Source organism: Alosa pseudoharengus, unplaced genomic scaffold (genome assembly GCF_046254945.1).
Source record: "Alosa pseudoharengus isolate Yale_2024_CS ecotype anadromous, Long Island Sound unplaced genomic scaffold, YU_APseudo_1.1 YU_APseudo_1.1_scf_3, whole genome shotgun sequence".
NCBI lineage: Eukaryota > Metazoa > Chordata > Actinopteri > Clupeiformes > Clupeidae > Alosa > Alosa pseudoharengus.
Genome location: NW_027468718.1, coordinates 38,642,988 through 38,664,640, shown reverse-complemented (window position 1 = coordinate 38,664,640; position 21,653 = coordinate 38,642,988). Strand labels below are relative to the sequence as shown.

Sequence of the window (21,653 nt, the reverse complement as noted above, 5' to 3'; positions counted from 1 at the left end):
TTCACAAGCCCATAGCACAAGAACTAAACCATGTAGGAGGCTCAAATTGTGCATGCTGGTACATAAATAGGAATAGTAGGTATCAAAATCATCACATTTGGTCTGGATGATCCTGCATGGTCATAGCTGTCCCTCAAAGTTGATCAAAATGTTATTGGAGTCTTTGGCTGGGCTCTGTTTAGGCCTTCAGAAGACATATTTGTACTCAACATAGGGTCTTGATTTATTTCCCTTATTGAGATAAGTAGAAACACTCACAAAAAGCAATGAACAGAACATACATTCCTTCAGGGTATGAACAGCAGACCTCACAAGTCTGAAAAATAATTTTGGTTCTCATTTTCAGAGCGCCTTAACACCTTGTGGGAATATACGAAGATTTTTTTTATATTGTTTCCTTCACTCTCCATGATCCCTTCTTTTTAAAAACACCAATTTGACTTGTCTTATGCAAGTGTAGTTATCACAGTGCCACCTGTGGTTGTATAGAGTAACCTGTGGTAACTGTATACAAAACATATTGATCTCAATGGTGCATTTTGCTCATGTTCAGGGTGGAAAATAGAAAATAAATATTTGCACAAGACAAGTCAAATTGGTGTTTTTAAAAAGAAGGGATCATGGAGAAAAAATAAAAACATATTAAGAAAATCTTTGTATATTCCCACAAGGTGTTTGGGTGCTCTGAAAATGAGAACCAAAATGATTTTTCAGACTTGTGAGGTCTGCTGTTCAGACCCTGAAGGGATTTCTTTTCTGTTCATTGCTTTTTGTGAGTGTTTCTACTTATCTCAGTAAGGGAAATAAATCAAGAGCCTATGTTGAGTACAAATATGTCTTCTGAAGGCCTAAACAGACCCCAGCCAAAAAAAAGAGGCCGAACAAAATCGACACCCCCCTCCCCCTGTAAAACTGGCTGTATCTTGGAAAGTATTGATCTTACGTAAAAGTAATTTTACAGTGTCTCTCCTGGGTAACAGGTACACCTGGTAATTTTTTCAGAATTTTTTGAGACCTAAGTGCGTGGGCCCTGGTTGAATTGACGTGGAATGACCCACTAGGTACAGTGGGTCCCGGTTAAAAATGGACACTTCATTCACGATCAAGGTGATTCACGCAGCTGGGTGAAATGTAAGTACAACTGCAGCCGCTTGGGGGCAGCATAGTCCGCTGTGGTGTTCCGCGGTTGAACCGGACGGAGCGTTCGACAGCAAGGGCTGTGATTGGCCGAGTTTTCAGTGTGTTTCTCTGTGTTTTTAGCAGCCCCTGCAACATGCTAGTCCACTGTAGCCTATACGCTTTGTACATAATGTTAAACATAGTTTTGGATTCAGTGGCAAGATTTCTTGATTGTACAGTGCCTGTCTCTCAGTAATGTTTTAAAATGAGAGCTTCGTCAGCTGGCAGTAGGCTACTTCGTCGGCAGTCATGAGAAGTTCGCTTGCTAACAGAACATAAATATTCTGCCCAGAAACCTCGTGAATAGTTCTGATTTTTTTTACTACACTAACGAGGTTGAAATATAGTCTTTGCCTACAGCATCTCCTTAACAGTAATGTTAACAAAATGACAGTCATATGACAAAGGAAAACGAATTCGGTCACTCAAGACTGCCACAGCAATCAGTGTAGGCTAGTTGTCTGACGGTCGAGTGGGTTAATGCACGTATTTCCAGAACAGGTCTGCAACTTTCAGGCAGTTCTGAGTTCGAATCTAGGCAGGAGCAGAGCCATATAAAGGCCTAGGCCTATTGTTATCATTTTTTGCAAGGTGTTGCTCCTGGCAAGACTTGTTTATAAGACGTTTGGTGATTAATTGATAGCTGTTTTTGGGACATGTTAAACGTTCTTTATAATGAGCGCATATGGGGAGTAAAACGACTGTTACGCGCTGTTACAACTGTATGCTACAATGATTGCAATACAAAAATATGCGCGTGTTAGTTTAGTTAGTTTTGTGATGTTTTGCACTTTTGCCTCATGTGTTTTCAGGTTTGAGGGCTTTTTTGCCGAGATTGACCTTGGTTAGACTCTGCATGTTATTTCTTCGTATGGAATATAAAGTCATTTTTCGACACACGTCTGTTATTAGTTCAATAACAAGTGTTGCTTGTTAAAACATGTAACTAGTCAAACTCAAATGATTTTAGAAATATTTAGCCAAAGCCAAAAAGTGTTAGAGAGGAGAGACGCCGGTGCAGCTCAGATATCTTCTTAATTTTCTTTATTAACTATATATATATACACTTTAGAAATTACACCAGTTAAAATATACAAGCTACTTTTATCTACAAATATCTACATCTTTCATTAAAAATAAATATTTTAAAATTATATAATGATTCAAAGAAATAAATTATTCTAAATTAACATAGTTAAACATTTACAGAAATATTCTGTCTCTCTCCCTCACTCACATACACACACTTTTCTCTAAAAGAGTTATTCCATTGTCAGTAGTTGTGGGTTGTGAGTTAAGTGTAGTGTAGTGCTTTAAATTCTGTATTTTTGTACCATGTACCATGACCTACTCAGCTACAGACACGCGCGCACACACACACACACTCACTCTCAAAGTATTTTTCAACAGCATTTGCCACCTGCCTTCTCTTTCTGTTGTCGCTTCATTGTTGCTTCCACCTGTTTCAGCAGCACTAGCAGTCGGGGGGTGTCTCCAAACTGCATTAAGGTATAAAAGAACATATATTACAAGACCATTATGAGGTCTAAAGCAAGATTTCAACATGTCATTTGTCAGAGAAGTTCTATTTGTCCACTCAAATATACTTACTGATAGCCACCTCAGCTCTCTCAGTTGGGGGTTGGTCAAAGAGTTCTTTCCATCCATCCTTCTCAATTTGAGATGCATGGACAGCATGTCATCTTAGCAGGGGGAAAAAACATTAAACTATTTATCCTTTACTGTCTGACAAAATATTACTAAAGCCCAGTCTTGCGACTCTGCAGATGTCTTGGTAACACCTCCCTGGTAGTTATTTTGGGCAAACAAGACATTGTGTGGTTGTTAAATGATAATGTATTACCAATGACAATTACCAAGAGCAAGAGATATTTATCAACACATATACACACCTGAAGCACAAGAGCTTGTGGACTTCCTTCACAAGAGCCTTGTGGGTGCTCCAGTTGGCCATGCAGTCAACAGCGCATTCCCCACTCCTGTTCTTTTCCGACATAATGGATGAGGCAAACCAAAAGCATCTAAAAATGACACATCAAAAAACACAGACCTAGATGAAAGCTGATTCCTATTATTTGGCTCATCTAAACAAAAATGTATTACATATTCTATTAAATCAATGTACAACTTACCAAGAACTCTTCATGTCTCCTGTTTTACCAACACAAGAAATGGTTCACAAATGTAGCCTTCTTCATCCAAAGGATTGCAGGTCTCTGGTCAGTGTTGCCTGGATTCAGAGGTGTACATTTAAATTAGTTATAGCCACAATTAGTAGGCTAATCTAGTATGTGTTCAAAATGGTTAACCCCAAACCCCCAGTACAAAACACAAAATGACCTTAAAATATGCCTACGGATTTTTATCAGCTTTACATGACCAGGACAGGACCCACCCTGCTACCAGGAGAGAGCTCTCTCTCTCTCTCTCTCTCTCTCTCTCTCTCTCTCTCTCTCTCTCTCTCTCTCTCTCTCTCTCTCTCTGACACACACACACACACACACACACACAATAAAGTCTCAATCCTGCTTGAAGCATAAGAGAAAGAGATTCCCAATCGCTAGCTAGCCTCTTCCAAGTCAACCAATGCTGGTTAATTGTTAAGCTGTATATTTCTGAAATAATTAGATCACAATTAACCACAGAATTGTGCAAGTATAGCTAACATTAACGTTACAGCACTGATTTTTTTTGGACTAACCACCAACACTGACGTTAATGTTAATTAGCCCAACAGGCCAACAGAAGTCATAACCGCTAACTTCATTCTTCGTCATCGTCAATCAGGAGGTTAGCTTGAAACACCCATTCTTGTTATGCTACTTTGCTTAAACTATATCTGCTGCGATAATACGTACACTCATAATAATTTGGTAAAGTTATGTTACTTACCACAGCCAGTGTCCAAAACGAGACAGTTTCGCACCGTCCTGGTTTCAAACTGAACGGTTGCTCTGCTTATGGCTCTTCCACAGGTAATGGACCAACGGTCACTTTTGCAGAATTGGGCCATGTACGTTTAGTGTCCGTCTGCCGCTAAATGTTTAGTTTTTGCAGCCGTGGTACTGATCAGTGCTCGTTCCAGAAGTATCGGGCCACACACTATGAAATCCGTCTGCCGAAAATGCTTCGAACACTGGCAGTAGCCCGTCGAGCCACAATCGGGCCAAATAAGAAACACAGTAACCCTCCCAACTACTGCTTGTCAGTATCGGCCCATTCAAGGGGACAGTGCCTCCGCCGACTTGAAACTCCGCCGACAGTGGCAGCACTCAGCCAGGATCGGGCCGACTGTGTTTACTGTGCTTCAGCCGACTCAGACCTCAGCCGACATTGCCAGCACTCAGCCAGAATCGGGCCGACTATGCTTGCTATCTGGTACATAGCCAAGGCTACCGTCGGTGCATTTTAATAGTAGCCTAGTCTAATAAGCTACACCAGCTTGTCTTTAAGAGGGGAAATTGTATAGCCTATAACATTAGCTGAGTCACTTATTTGGCCATATGGTGTTTATCATAGGCTACGTCACAAAACCAAATAGTGTAACAAAGGCGAACACTTTAACAGGGGAAATTAATTGGGCATGAATCATTGTGCTGAACGGTATTTGTCAATGAGCAGAAACACACACGACATTCAAACTGTTGATAAGATGTGCACTATGGAAACTGGTCTGTAGGCTAACATTGGACAAATAAATGACACTGACTCGCCATATCCTGACTCAGGAAAAAAAACATTGTCTTGCTTTGCCGCAAACTCAGCAATGAAATCATCATTGCAGGTAGCCTAACGTCTTTTTCAATTCATAGAAGGGAGAGCCCTTTCTCTCCTGTGACATTGAGGTGCGCAAATAGTTTTAATAGCCTGTTCAACTTCGAAAAGCTTCGTTCACCCGATGCCAGTCACTGATCGCAATTTCAAATTTCGGGAAGCTTCGTTCAATCTTTTTAAGTTTTAAGTGCAGTAGCCCCTATCTGCCCCCTTTGGAATTATATCTCGAGCCTATTATAAGGTCCAGTGCGTTATGTCCTGGGATTCGGACGTGCTCAAAAAGAAAAGAAAAAACACTTTTTTTATAGATGGTTATGAGAAGCAATATGAGTCTGAACTCCTTGTCATTCAGACTCAACCCTCTTGTTGCTTTGATATCTTTTTCGTTGTCGTTTGAACGTCGGCAAGCAGGCATGTTGCGGTTGCAATTTAAGTGAAATTTCTACAGTAGGCCTACAACATGCAACATGCTTGTTAGGCTGGGCTACTGTCAATGTACTTGTACAGGTAAATGTTCAACAATTGCTGGTGTACAGGCTATAATCAATTAGCTAAATCATTTGTCCAGCTGTTTAAAAAAATGATCGTGCTACATTCAAACGCAAAAGGTGCTTTGATATCTTTTTCTTTGAACGTCGGCAAGCAGGCATGCTGCGGTTGCAATGAATGAGGATAATTGGTTAAATCTGCGGATTTATTTTTTGCATTATTTTGAATATGACTCGCTCCAGTCTCAACAGCACGTCTACTTTTTCCACACGCATCTAGGTTCTAACACACATATCCCCTCTCGCTTTCTCTCTCTCCATCCCTGCGCACGGGGCTTTCTTAAAGGAGCTGCACCATTTTACAACAATTGCATCTACATTTTCATATTAGAATGTTTTGTCTGTTTTTAAGTGTAAGCTTAAACTACCGTGATCAATTTAAGTTCCCGTGCCTCCGCTGAAAGTCTCATGCGCTTATCTTTACACTATCAAATCTATAAGTAACCGTGACAAATAGGGTATAAGATATATAAACTCACGCTATTGTATTATCTGTTTGGTAATGGCTCACTGCGTCATGGAAGCAGTTAAGTCAAGTCGCATCAAAAATACTAGTGGCAGAACTCTCAAGTGACACCTTGTGGTTGTTTGTGTCAACTGCAGTTTGTGCCATTTCTGCTGAAAAAATGGGGTGCGTGATTCATGAAGGAACCCGTCCAAACTTAACTGGGACCCACTGTAAGTCTTTTCATACTAAAAACAATACCAAATAGATTTTTTGATCTTATTATAAGATTAATAACATTTTTTGAAGTGTAAGTGTTCTAAAGTCTTCTGTAGTAAACTCCCGGTTCGCTAACTACGTTGTTGGTGCTTTGTTTTATGTGTAGGGACCCTGAGTAAGCTACTGATGAGGTTTGGTGCCGTTTTGAACAATATTACTGGTTAAACAATGCGATTTGGGAAGTGTTTCACTCATGGCCCTTAGCTAATCCACTGTTTGCGATTTGGGGCTATAGCGTATACTGGAACAAGCTCTGTAGTGGTTATTAAACGAAAAATACTGTCTCCACAGCGTATTTGATGTTTTTAATGCAGAAAAAGACCCATGGGGTCAATTTTTGCTGGAGTTACACTTTAATGCACTGGCAGACAAATCAGATGTCTTTACGAGAAAGCGCTAGGTTAAGTCTCTTTATACTGAAAACAATACCAACTAGATTTTTTTATCTTGATATAAGATTAAATATAGCCGCAAGCGGCAATGGCGGGCCCAAGCACTTGCGGGCCGCAAGCCGTGACATGTCGGAATCCAACAAAGCACCGACGTGGTTCATTTGTGAAATGTACATATTTGATGCATGTGCTATTTGTTTTTGTATTTTATTTTCTGCCACATGTACTTGCTTGGCCAGGTGGGGGCGCAATGCAAGGCAGGCCCATTGGGTGTCATCATAATCATAATATATATTAACCTGAGAAATTTCAGACCATTCATTTTAAGCAAAGAACATTTCTGATACACTTTTTGGTTGGCCAGATGGTGGCGCTATGTTAGACATGGAAATTAGACATGTGAATATCATCACAATAATGATATCCAAAATTTGTGTAAACTTTCAGATCAATCACTTAAGGCATTGTCCATTTCTGGCACATGTCTGGATATCATCATAATCATAATATCTATTAACCTGAGAAGTTTCAGACCATTTATTCAAAGCATAGAGCATTTCTGACACATTTCCTGCTTGGCCAGGTGGTGGCGCTATGCCAGGCAGGCCCATTGGGTGTCTGAATATAATCCTAATCATGATATCTATTAACCTGAGAAGTTTCAGACCATTTATTCAAAGCATAGAGCATTTCTGACACATTTCCTGCTTGGCCAGGTGGTGGCGCTATGCCAGGCAGGCCCATTGGGTGTCTGAATATCATCCTAATCATGATATCTATTAACCTGAGAAGTTTCAGACCATTCATTCAATGAACTGTGATTTATGACACATTTCTTCTTCATGTGGTGAGATATTAAAATCATATCAAATATATAACATATCAAAAATCCCTTCACAATTTAACATCAGCGACATCTTGGCATAATGTTTGCCAAATTTCACATGAATCTGACAAACCGTCTAGGAGCAGTATGTTAAAATTGATCATGTGACATCAGTGTTTCATCAATTGTCATCAATTGTCATTCTTTCTGTTGCCAGTTGGTGGCGCTATGCCAAACATGAAATATGGGCATGTAAATATTATCATTAACATGGTCTTCAATGACCTGTGAAATTTAAAACATTTCAAGCCATGCATGGTGAATTATGACACATTTATTGCTTATGTGGAAGGGTATTAAAATGAATAATTTCGCCATTTCGTCAAATTACAACATATCAAAAAAAGGCTTCACAATTTATAATCAGGAACATATTGGCGTCATGTATACCAACTTTGACATGAATCGGATCAACCGTCTAGGAGGAGTACGTTAAAATGAATCATATCCATTACGCACAAAATCTCAATTACCTCACTTCCTGTGGGCGTGGCTAATGGCATGTTAATACAAAAGTTGTTTGTTTTTGGGAGTTACATACACCCACCAAATTTGGTGTGTGTATCTAAAACTATATGCCAACCACAAGTCACAGTGACATAAGGGGGCGCTATGGAGTTCCTGGCCAACGCCCGGTGTCAAGCTTGTATCCCTGTCTATTCACTGTATCACTTAATGTGTGTGTCAAATTTCATGCGTTTTCACCCATGGGAAGAACCTCTTTTGGCATCATGATTCATCACATATTTCATCACATATTAGTCTGCACAAAATTCCAAATACCTCACTTCCTGTTGGGCGTGGCTAATGCATTGTACATACGAAAGTCGTTCATCTTGGGGAGATACAGACACCTACCAAATTTGGTGTGTGTAGCTGAAAGTATATGCCCACCACGGGATCAGTCAACTAAGGGGGCGTAAGGGGGCGCTAGCGAGTCTCTGAGCCATACCCGGGGCCAAGCTTTTTTACCTAGCTGCTTTGTGTGACACCTGATGTGTGTGCCAAATTTCAAGACTTTTCGATTATGTTAACCACCTCAAAATATTTTCCAACAACGGGATCAGTCACCTAAGGGGGCGCTAGCGAGTCCCTGGGCCACGCCCGGGGTCAAGCTCTTGTACCTAACTGCGATGCGTGACACCTGACGTGTGTGCCAAATTTCAAGAGTTTTCGACCATGTTAACCACCTCAAAAACAGGAAAGCAAAAAAGTGGAATAACAATAATACTCAATAATAATAATAAATATAGCCGCAAGCGGCAATGGCGGGCCCGAGCACCTGCGGGCCGCAACCCGTGACATGTCGGAATCCAACAAAGCACCGACGTGGTGCGTTTGTGAATGTACATATTTGATGCGTGTGCTATTTGTTTTTGTATTTTATTTTCTGCCACATTTACTTGCTTGGCCAGGTGGGGGCGCAATGCAAGGCAGGCCCATTGGGTGTCATTATAATAATTATATATATTAACCTGAGAAATTTCAGATCATTTATTTTAAGCAAAGCACATTTCTGATAGACTTTTTGGTTGGCCAGATGGTGGCGCTATGTTAGGCATGGAAATTACCCATGTGAATATCATCACAATAATGATATCTAATATTTTATAAACTTTCAGATCAATCACTTAAGGCATTGTCCATTTCTGGCACATTTCCTGCTTGACCAGGTGGTGGCGCTATGCCAGACAGGCCCATTGGGTGTCTAGATATCATCATAATCATAATATCTATTAACCTGAGAAGTTTCAGACCATTTATTCAAAGCATAGAGCATTTCTGGCACATTTCCCGCTTGGCCAGATGGTGGCGCTATGCTAGGCATGTGAATTACGCATTTGAATATCATTACATTAATGATACCCAATATTTAATATTTAATACGTTTCAGATCAATCACTTAAGGCATTTTCCATTTCTGGCACATTTCTTGCTAGGCCAGGTGGTGGCGCTATGCCAGGCAGGCCCATTGGGGGTCTGGATATTATCATAATCATGATATCAATTAACCTGAGAAGTTTCAGACCATTTATTCAATGCACTGTGATTTTTGAAACATTTCCTGTTTATGTGGTGAGATATTAAAATCATATAAAATATATTACATTTCAAAAATCCCTTCACAATTTAACATCAGCGACATCTTGGCATAATGTTTGCCAAATTTCAAATGAATCTGACAAACCGTCTAGGAGGAGTATGTTCAAATTGATCATGTGAAATCAGCGTAATTGCCATTCTTTCTGTTGCCAGTTGGTGGCGCTATGCCAAACATGCATTATGGGCATGTGAATATTATCATTAACATGGTCTTTAATGACCTGTGAAATGTAAAACATTTCAAGCCATGCATGGTGAATTATGACACATTTATTGTTTGTGTGGAACGGTATTAAAATTAACAATTTCACCATTTTGTCAAATTACAACATATCAAAAAAAGGCTTCACAATTTAGAATCAGGAACATCTCGGCGTCATGTATACCAAGTTTGACATGAATCGGATCAACCGTCTAGGAGGAGTACGTTAAAATTGATCATGTTCACAACGCACAAAATCTCAATTACCTCACTTCCTGTGGGCGTGGCTAATGGCATGTTAATACAAAAGTTGTTTGTTTTTGGGAGTTACATACACCCACCAAATTTGGTGTGTGTATCTAAAACTATATGCCAACCATAAGTCACAGTGACATAAGGGGGCGCTATGGAGTTCCTGGGCAACGCCCGGTGCCAAGCTTTTATCCCTGTCTATTCACTGTATCACTTGATGTGTGTGCCAAATTTCATGCGTTTTCACCCATGGGAAGCACCTCTTTTGGCATCATGATTCATCACATATTTCATCACATATTAGTCTGCACAAAATCCCAAATACCTCACTTCCTGTTGGGTGTGGCTAATGCATTGTACATACGAAAGTCGTTCATCTTGGGGTGATACAGACACCTACCAAATTTGGTGTGTGTAGCTGAAAGTATATGCCCACCACGGGATCAGTCATCTAAGGGGGCGTAAGAGGGCGCTAGCGAGTCTCTGGGCCATACCCGGGGCCAAGCTTTTTTACCTAGCTGCTTTGTGTGACATCTGATGTGTGTGCCAAATTTCAAGACTTTTCGATTATGTTAACCACCTCAAAATATTTGCCAACCACGGAATCAGTCACCTAAGGGGGCGCTAGCGAGTCCCTGGGCCACGCCCGGGGTCAAGCTCTTGTACCTAACAGCGATGCGTGACACCTGACGTGTGTGCCAAATTTAAAGAGTTTTCAACCATGTTAACCACCTCAAAAACAGGAAAGCAAAAAAGTGGAATAACAATAATAATAGTGAAAAATAATAATAATAATAATCCTTACAAAAACAATAGGGCCTTGCGCCCTTCGGTGCTCGGGCCCTAAATATAGCCGCAAGCGGCAATGGCGGGCCCGAGCACCTGCGGGCCGCAACCCGTGACATGTCGGAATCCAACAAAGCACCGACGTGGTGCGTTTGTGAAATGTACATATTTAATGTGTGTGCTAGTTGTTTTTGTATTTTATTTTCTGCCACATTTACTCGCTTGGCCAGGTGGGGGCGTAATGCAAGGCAGGCCCATTGGGTGTCATCATAATCATAATATATATTAACTTGAGAAATTTCAGACCAATCATTTTAAGCAAAGAACATTTCTGATACACTTTTTGGTTGGCCAGATGGTGGCGCTATGTTAGGCATGAAAATTACACATGTGAATATCATCACAATAATGATATCCAAAATGTTTGTAAACTTTCAGATCAATCACTTAAGGCATTGTCCATTTCTGGCACATTTACTGCTTGACCAGGTGGTGGCGCTATGCCAGGCAGGCCCATTGGGTGTCTGGATATCATCATAATCATAATATCTATTAACCTGAAAAGTTTCAGACCATTTATTCAAAGCATAGAGCATTTCTGGCACATTTCCTGCTTGGCCAGGTGGTGGCGTTATGCCAGGCAGGCCCATTGGGTGTCTGGATATCATCATAATCATGATATCTATTAACCTGAGAAGTTTCAGACCATTCATTCAATGCACTGTGATTTATGACACATTTCCTGTTTATGTGGTGAGATATTAAAATCATATCAAATATATTACAACATTCAAAAATCCATTCACAATTTAACATCAGCGACATCTTGGCATAATGTTTGCCAAATTTCAAATGAATCTGACAAACCGTCTAGGAGGAGTATGTTCAAATTGATCATGTGACATCAGTATAATTGTCATTCTTTCTGTTGCCAGTTGGTGGCGCTATGCCAAACATGCATTATGGGCATGTGAATATTATCATTAACATGGTCTTCAATGACCTGTGAAATTTAAAACATTTCAAGCCATTCATGGTGAATTATGACACATTTATTGTTTATGTGGAAGGGTATTAAAATGAATAATTTCGCCATTTCGTCAAATTACAACATATCAAAAAAAACCTTCACAATTTATAATCAGGAACATCTCGGCATCATGTATACCAACTTTGACATGAATCGGATCAACCGTCTAGGAGGAGTATGTTAAAATTGATCATGTCCACAACGCACAAAATCTCAATTACCTCACTTCCTGTGGGCGTGGCTAATGGCATGTTAATACAAAAGTTGTTTGTTTTTGGGAGTTACATACACCCACCAAATTTGGTGTGTGTATCTAAAACTATATGCCAACCACAAGTCACTGTGACATAAGGGGGCGCTATGGAGTTCCTGGGCAACGCCCGGTGCCAAGCTTTTATCCCTGTCTATTCACTGTACCACTTGATGTGTGTGCTAAATTTCATGCGTTTTCGACCATGTTAACCACCTCAAAATATATGCCAACCACGGGATCAGTCACCTAAGGGGGCGCTAGCGAGTCTCTGGGCCACACCCGAGGTCAAGCTCTTGTACCTAACTGCGGTGCATGACACCTGACATGTGTGCCAAATTTCAAGAATTTTCGACCATGTTAACCACCTCAAAAACAGGAAAGCAAAAAAGTGGAATAACAATAATAATAATAAATATAGCCGCAAGCGGCAATGGCGGGCCCGAGCACCTGCGGGCCGCAACCCATGACATTTCAGAATCCAACAAAGCACCGACGTGGTGCATTTGTAAAATGTACATATTTGATGTGTGTGTTATTTGTTTTTGCATGTTATTTTCTGGCACATTTACTTGCTTGGCCAGGTGGGGCAATATGCAAGGCAGGCCCATTGTGTGTCATCATAATCATAATATATATTAACCTGAGAAATTTCAGATTATTCATTTTAAGCAAAGAACATTTTTGATACACTTTTTGGCCAGATGGTGGCGCTATATTAGGCATGTGAATTACACATGTGAATATCATCACAATAATGATATCCAATATTTTGTAAAGTTTCAGATCAACCAATAAAGGCATTACCAATTTCTGGCACATTTTCCTGCTTGGCCAGGTGGTGGCGCTATGCCAGGCAGGCCCATAGGGTGTCTGGATATCATCATAATTATAATATCTATTAACCTGAGAAGTTTCAGACCATTCATTCAAAGCATAGAGCATTTCTGGCATATTTCCTGTTTGGCCAGATGGTGGCGCTATGCTAGGCATGTGAATTATATGTGTGAATATCATCACAATAATGATATCCAATATTTTATAAAGTTTCAGATCAATCACTTAAGGCATTGTCCATTTCTGGCACATTTCCTACTTGGCCAGGTGGTGGCGCTATGTCAGGCAGGCCCATTGGGTGTCTGGATATCATCATAATCATAATATCTATTAACCTGAGAAGTTTCAGACCATTCATTCAATGCACTGTGATTATATGACAAATTTCCAGTTTATATGGTGAGATATTAAAATCATGACATATTACAACATATCAAAAATCCCTTCGCAATTTAACATCAGCAACATCTTGGCATAATGTTAGCCAAATTTCACATGAATCCGGCAAACCGTCTAGGAGGAGTATGTTAAAATTGATCATGTAACATCAATGTAATTGCCATTCTTTCTGTTGCCAGGTGGTGGCGCTATGCCAAATATACATTATGGGCATGTGTATATCATCACTACCATGGTATTCAAAGACCTGTGAAATTTAAAACATTTCAAGCCATGCATGGTGAATTAAGACACATTTATTGTTAACGTGGAAGGGTATTAAAATTCATAGTTTCGCCATTTCGTCAAATTACAACATATCAAAAAAAGCTTCACAATTTAGAATCAGAAGCATATTGGCATCATGTATACCAACTTTCACATGAATCGGATCAATCGTCTAGGAGGAGTACGTTAAAATTGATCATGTCCACAATGCACAAAATCCCAATTACCTCACTTCCTGTGGGCGTGGCTAATGGCATGTTAATACAAAAGTTGATTGTTTTTGGGAGTTACACACACCCACCAAATTTGGTGTGTGTATCTAAAACTATATTCCAACCACAAGTCACAGTGACATAAGGGGGCGCTATGGAGTTCCTGGGCCAAGCCCAGTGCCAAGGCTTTTCCCCTGTGTATTCATGGTACCTCTTGACGTGTGTGCCAAATTTCATGCGTTTTCACCGATGGGAAGAACGTCTTCTGGCATCACAATTCATCACATTTTAGTCCGCACAAAATCCCAAATACCTCACTTCCTGTTGGGCGTGGCTAATGCATTGTACATACGAAAGTTGTTCATCTTGGGGAGATACACATACCTACCGAATTTGATGCGTCTAGCTGAAAGTATGTGCCAACCACTGCCTCAATCACCTAAGGGGGCGCTACTGAGTCCCTGGGCCACGCCCAGGGCCAAGCTCTTGTACCTAACTGCTTTGCGTGACACCTGATATGTGTGCCAAATTTCAAGCGTTTTCGACCATGTTAACCACCTCAAAAAAGGAAAACGCTCTGAGACAAAGTTAATATAATAATAATAATAATAATAATAATAATAATAATCCTTACAAAAACAATAGGGCCTTGCGCCCTTCGGTGCTCGGGCCATAGCCGCAAGCGGCAATGGCGGGCCCGAGCACCTGCGGGCCGCAACCCGTGACATGTCGGAATCCAACAAAGCACCAACATGGTGCGTTTGTGAAATGTACATATATTTGATGTGTGTGCTATTAGTTTTTGTATTTTATTTTCTGCCACATTTACTTGCTTGGCCAGGTGGGGGCGCAATGTAAGGCAGGCCCATTGGGTGTCATCATAATCATAATATATATTAACCTGAGAAATTTCAGATCATTCATTTTAAGCAAAGAACATTTCTGATACACTTTTTGGTTGGCCAGATGGTGGCGCTATATTAGGCATGAAAATTACACATGTGAATATCATCACAATAATGATATCCAACATTTTTGTAAACTTTCAGATCAATCACTTAAGGCATTGTCCATTTCTGGCACATTTCCTGCTCGACCAGGTGGTGGCGCTATGCCAGGCAGGCCCATTGGGTGTCTGGATATCATCATAATCATAATATCTATTAATCTGAGAAGTTTCAGCACATTTATTCAAAGCATAGAGCATTTCTGGCACATTTCCTGCTTGGCCAGATGGTGGCGCTATGCTAGGCTTGTGAATAAAGAATGTGAATATCATCACAATAATGATATCCAATATTTTATAAAGTTTCAGATCAATCACTTAAGGCATTGCACATTTCAGGCACATTTCCTGCTTGGCCAGGTGGTGGCGCTATGCCAGGCAGGCCCATTGGGTATCTGGACATCATCATAATCACGATATCTATTAACCTGAGAAGTTTCAGACCATTCATTCAATGCACTGTGATTTATGACACATTTCCTGTTTATGTGGTGAGATATTAAAATCATATCAAATACATTACAACATTCAAAAATCCCTTCACAATTTAACATCAGCGACATCTTGGCATAATGTTTGCCAAATTTCAAATGAATCTGACAAACCGTCTAGGAGGAGTATGTTCAAATTGATCATGTGAAATCAGCATAATTGCCATTCTTTCTGTTGCCAGTTGGTGGCGCTATGCCAAACATGCATCATGGGCATGTGAATATTATCATTAACATGGTCTTCCATGACCTGTGAAATGTAAAACTCCTAGGAGGAGTACGTTAAAATTGATCATGTCCACAACGCACAAAATCTCAATTACCTCACTTCCTGTGGGCGTGGCTAATGGCATGTTAATACAAAAGTTGTTTGTTTTTGGGAGTTACATACACCTACCAAATTTGGTGTGTGTATCTAAAACTATATGCCAACCACAAGTCACAGTGACATAAGGGGGCGCTATGGAGTTGCTGGGCAACGCCCAGTGCCAAGCTTTTATCCCTGTCTATTCACTGTATCACTAGATGTGTGTGCCAAATTTCAAGACCTTTCGATTATGTTAACCACCACAAAATATTTGCCAACCACAGGATCAGTCACCTAAGGGGGCGCTAGCGAGTCCCTGGGCCACGCCCGGGGTCAAGCTCTTGTACCTAACTGCGATGCGTGACACCTGACGTGTGTGCCAAATTTCAAGAGTTTTCGACCATGTTAACCACCTCAAAAACAGGAAAGCAAAAAAGTAGAATAACAATAATAATACTCAAATATAGCCGCAAGCGGCAATGGCGGGCCCGAGCACCTGCGGGCCGCAACCCGTGACATGTCGGAATCCAACAAAGCACCGACGTGGTGCGTGTGTGAAATGTACATATTTGATGCGTGGGCTATTTTTTTGCTTTTGTATTTTATTTTCTGCCACATTTACTCGCTTGGCCAGGTGGGGGAGTAATGCAAGGCAGGCCCATTGGGTGTCATCATAATCATAATATATATTAACCTGAGAAATTTCAGACCATTCATTTTAAGCAAAGAACATTTCTGATACACTTTTTGGTTGGCCAGATGGTGGCGCTATGTTAGGCATTGAAATTACACATGTGAATATCATCACAATAATGATATCCAAAATGTTTGTACACTTTCAGATCAATGACTTAAGGCATTGTCCATTTCTGGCACATTTCCTGCTTGACCAGGTGGTGGCGCTATGCCAGACAGGCCCATTGGGTGTCTGGATATCATCATAATCATAATATCTATTAACCTGAGAAGTTTCAGACCATTTATTCAAAGCATAGAGCATTTGTGGCACATTTCCTGCTTGGCCAGATGGTGGCGCTATGCTAGGCCTGTGAATTATGCATGTGAATATCATCACAATAATGATATCCAATATTTTATAAAGGTTCAGATCAATCACTTAAGGCATTGTCCATTTCTGGCACATTTCCTGCTTGGCCAGGTGGTGGCGCTATGCCAGGCAGGCCCATTGGGTGTCTGGATATCATCATAATCATGATATCTATTAACCTGAGAAGTTTCAGACCATTCATTCAATGCACTGTGATTTATGACACATTTCCTCTTTATGTGGTGAGATATTAAAATCATATCAAATATATAACATATCAAAAATCCCTTCACAATTTAACATCAGCGACATCTTGGCATCATATTTGCCAAATTTCACATGAATCTGACAAATTGTCTAGGAGGAGTATGTTAAAATTGACCATGTGACATCAGTGTAATTGCCATTCTTTCTGTTGCCAGGTGGTGGCGCTATGCAAAATATGCATTATGGGCATGTGAATATCATCACTCCCATGGTATTCAAAGACCTGTGAAATGTAAAATATTTCAAGCCATGCATGGTGAATTATGACACATTTATTGTTTATGTGGAAGGGTATTAAAATTAATAATTTCGCTATTTCGTAAAATTACAACATATCAAAAAAAAGCTTCACAATTTATAATCAGGAACATCTCAGCGTCATGTATACCAACTTTGACATGAATCGGATCAACCGTCTAGGAGGAGTACGTTAAAATTGATTATGTCCACAACGCACAAAATCTCAATTACCTCACTTCCTGTGGGCGTGGCTAATGGCATGTTAATACAAAAGTGGATTGTTTTTGGGAGTTACATACACCCACCAAATTTGGTGTGTGTATCTAAAACTATATGCCAACCACAAGTCACAGTGACATAAGGGGGCGCTATGGAGTTTCTGGGCAACGCCTGGTGCCAAGGCTTTTCCCCTGTGTATTCACGGTACCTCTTGACGTGTGTGCCAAATTTCATGTGTTTTCAGCGATGGGAAGCACCTCTTTTGGCATCACAATTCATCACATTTTAGTCCGCACAAAATCCCAAATACCTCACTTCCTGTTGGGCGTGGCTAATGCATTGTACATACGAAAGTTGTTCAACTTGGGGAGATACACACACTTGCCAAATTTGGTGTGTCTAGCTGAAAGTATGTGCCAACCACTGCATCAATCACCTAAGGGGGCGCTACTGAGTCCCTGGGCCACGCCCGGGGCCAAGCCTTTATGCCTGTGTAGCCCTTGTAATACCAGATGTGTGTGCCAAATTCCAAGACTTTTCATCTATGCTAACCACCTCAAAAATAGCAAAAAGGTGAACAAATAATAATAATAATAATAATAATAATAATAATCCTTTCAAAAACAATAGGGCTTCGCACCTCTCGGTGCTCGGGCCCTAATAATAATAATCCTTACAAAAACAATAGGGCCTTGCGCCCTTCGGTGCTCGGGCCCTAATAATAATAATAATCCTTACAAAAACAATAGGGCCTTGCGCCCTTCGGTGCTCGGGCCCTAATAAATATAACCGCAAGCGGTGATTTAACGGGGTCCGAGCAAAATGAACATGAGGTAGCATAGCTTTTTAGTTTACATATGCTTTGATTGTTTGGGCCCAATTGTTCAAAAAAACGTGATTGAATTTCGGTTATCGGATTTCAGTTACCGGATTTCGGCTATCGGATTTCAAATCTTGAAAATGGTTTGTTCAAAGGGAAACAATGATCCTGAAATTGGATTAGATCACATGATCTATTCTTGGTTTTGATCTGGATAAACCCTTTGTGTTGTTCAAAACTTTTGAGTTGGATTGGAATAAATTTGATCCATAAAATTAGGATTACCCTGTGCTGTAATGTTATAGTGTGCTAACCTCCATAACCCAACAGTATTCTAACAGTACTCTATTCTACTGTGCTAATCTCCACAACCCAATAGTTTTCTAACAATACTCTATTCTAGTGTGCTTACCTCCACAACCCAACAGTATTCTAACAGTACGCTATTCTAGTGTGCTAATCTCTACAACCCAATATTATTCTAACAATACTCTATTCTACAGGACTATGCATTTGATGTGGATAAGATGAAGGGTCTGATAATGGAAGGCAGTGTTTCCCATAGAATTGAATTGTTGTGGTGGTAGGTGAAGGGGGGGGTTCTGTGTTGGAGTCAATAAGATGAACAGCATATAATTATACAGTTATACTTGCCTTGCACGACAAGTCCTGACAAGTAGCTGTAACATTATAGTGTGCCAACCTCCACAACCCAACAGTATTCTAAGAGTATTCTATTCTAGTATGCTAACCTCCACAACCCAACTGAAGGAACTGTAGGGGGCGATGTGGGTAGAGTGAGTGTGTGGCGAGCAGGCAGAGCCTCGGTCAGAAGGCTCAATGGTATGGAGTGATGACACGGAGATGGCAGGTTTCGGTGCAACACAAGTGAACTTTATTTGAGTTTCAATTCATCTGTTCTTTTGTTCTTTACTTGTATGTGTGCTGCATCAAAGAGGAAACAAACAGAAAATGGAGTAATCAGTGAAATGGGGTAAATCAGTACAGATCCCAATTTATCCTGGTCTGAGCCCCTGCTCTGGAGCTACAGGGTTTTCCAGCAGGTAAACTTGGCGTGTTTAGGTGGCAGAGCCAAACAATCCTGCAATTTCTCCACAGCACTTTCACCTCAAGGACTTTGTGCAGATTTAAGTGTACTTAGTGGACATTCGAAAATGAGAAACAATATAATCATAATATATATATATAAATATATAAATGATATATATAAACGTAGGGAGTCTTTTCACCAACAATATTCTAACAATACTCTATTGTATGCTAACCACCACAACCCAACAGTATTCTAACAGTACTCTATTCTAGTGTGCAAATCTCTACAACCCAATAGTATTCTAATAATAGTTGATTCTACAGGACTATTTATTTGTCGTGGATAAGATGAAGGGTATGATAATGGAAGGCAGTGTTTCCCAGAGAATTGAATTGTATTTGTGGTGAAGGGGGGGGGGGTGGGTTCTGTGTTGGAGTCTATAAGATAAATAGCCTATAATTATACAGTTCTACTTGCCTTGCACTACAAGTCCATATTGACAAGTAGCTGTAATGTTATAGTGTGCTAACCTCCACAACCCAACAGCATTCTATTTTAGTATGCTAACCTCCACAACCCAACAGCATTCGAACACTAATGCTTCAAGTGGGATTTGAACTCTCAACCTAAGGATGGCCAGTCACATTCACATGGTGAAAATGTGTATTGGTAACACACAACAAGAAAAACTCCAAGCATACATTTGACAATAAAATGAAGGGCTTTCCTAAAAGAGTACACCTGAAAACTTTTTGAAATTCTGGGGCAATTAGACATTTGTAGAGATGAACACTAATGGATGAAATATAAATATGATAGAATTAATGATGAAGGAAAAATAGTAAACAAAGAAGTTCCCCGAAATGTCAGAGTGTCTCAGCATTCTGATTCTTGGCAACAAATGACTGTGTATGTTGATTGCCTGATGTCATTCAGGTGCTGTTCAATGGTGTGAATCTTCAATAACCAATAGTATTCGAGCTAGAGCCTAAAGCACTACCGGGGATTCGAACTCTCAACCTAACAAACATCAGCACTAAGCATTATCCCACTGAGCCACTGACAATCCTAAATAATGGGCAGTCATATTCACATGGTGAAAATGTGTGATGGCAAACACACATCATCAAGTAAATTCCTAGCATACATTTGACAATAGAATTAAGGGCTTTATAAAATAAAGTAAAGATCTGAAAATGTGCACTGTTAATGGTATCCACCTAATGATGGTTGTATGTTTGTTATCCAAGAAAAAAAAATACTCATATAGGTGATATAGGAAAAATGGGCTGAGTGCTCGAACTTTATTGGCCTATATCTCTGAAATGGAACAACATATCGAAATTCTTTTGATAACTTGTGTGAGGCTTGGTCTAAACATTGTCTGTGAGAATTTTGGTGAAGATTTGATAATTTTTGAAGACTGTGAAACTTTTTATGATGTTTGGCTTTTCTCTGAAATTGTGGCAAGACCAGGGTGAAAAAGATGCGTCTGAATGTAGAGATTAATATGATGAAAGAATTTTGAGTCTAGGTCAATCTGGTAAGGAGAAATAAGCGTTTTTGACAAGAGCGCCACCTTTGGGTGCAGTACCCCAAATTTTGGGTTATGGGTAGTGGGGGGTACTGGTATCAATACCTGAAAATGTGAAGTTTCTAGGACTTACGTTTTATAGGAATATAGGTGATCTAGGAAAAATGGCCTAAGTGGTCTAACTTTATTGGCCTATATCTCTGAAATGGAACAAAATATCAAAATTCTGAGCGATAACTTTTGTGAGGCTTGGTCTAAACATTGTCTGTGAAAATTTTGGTGAAGATTTGATTATTTTTGAAACTATGAGTGTGAAACTTTTTATAATGTTTGGCTTTTCCATGAAATTGTGTCAAAAGTAAACATTTTTTAAAAAGATGCATCTAAGTTTAGAGATTAATACTATGAAAGAATTTTGAGTCTAGGTCAATCTGGTAAGGAGAAATTAGCATAACTAACTTTTTTTTCCAATAGCGCCACCTTTGGGTGCAGTACCCCAAATTTTGGGTTATGTGTAGAGGGGGGTACTGGCAACTATACCTGAAAATTTGAAGAGTTTTGGAGTTACGGTTTAGGCTGCAGTATGACTTTTACAGAATTTTGGCCAAAAATGAACGGTACAGAAACAATAGCTAAGCTGCTCGGACCCCTAATAACACTTGGGTAGATTTAATTGAATTATTATTAGCAGTACAGTGAATAAACCAAAATAAACCAGCGACTTTTCTAAGAGCTTTGTAAGATAGCAATAAGTTCCTTGTGTACTTGCAATATTTAATAACATCTAGATCATATGTAGCCTTTA

General features: G+C 40.0%; 1 protein-coding gene across 11 annotated transcripts in view; it reads left to right on the top strand.

Moving 5' to 3' along the window:
• The window catches only part of mycbp2 (MYC binding protein 2), a 339,346-nt gene that overhangs the window by 69,003 nt on the left and 248,690 nt on the right, over positions 1-21,653 (top strand). The window lies entirely within an intron of this gene.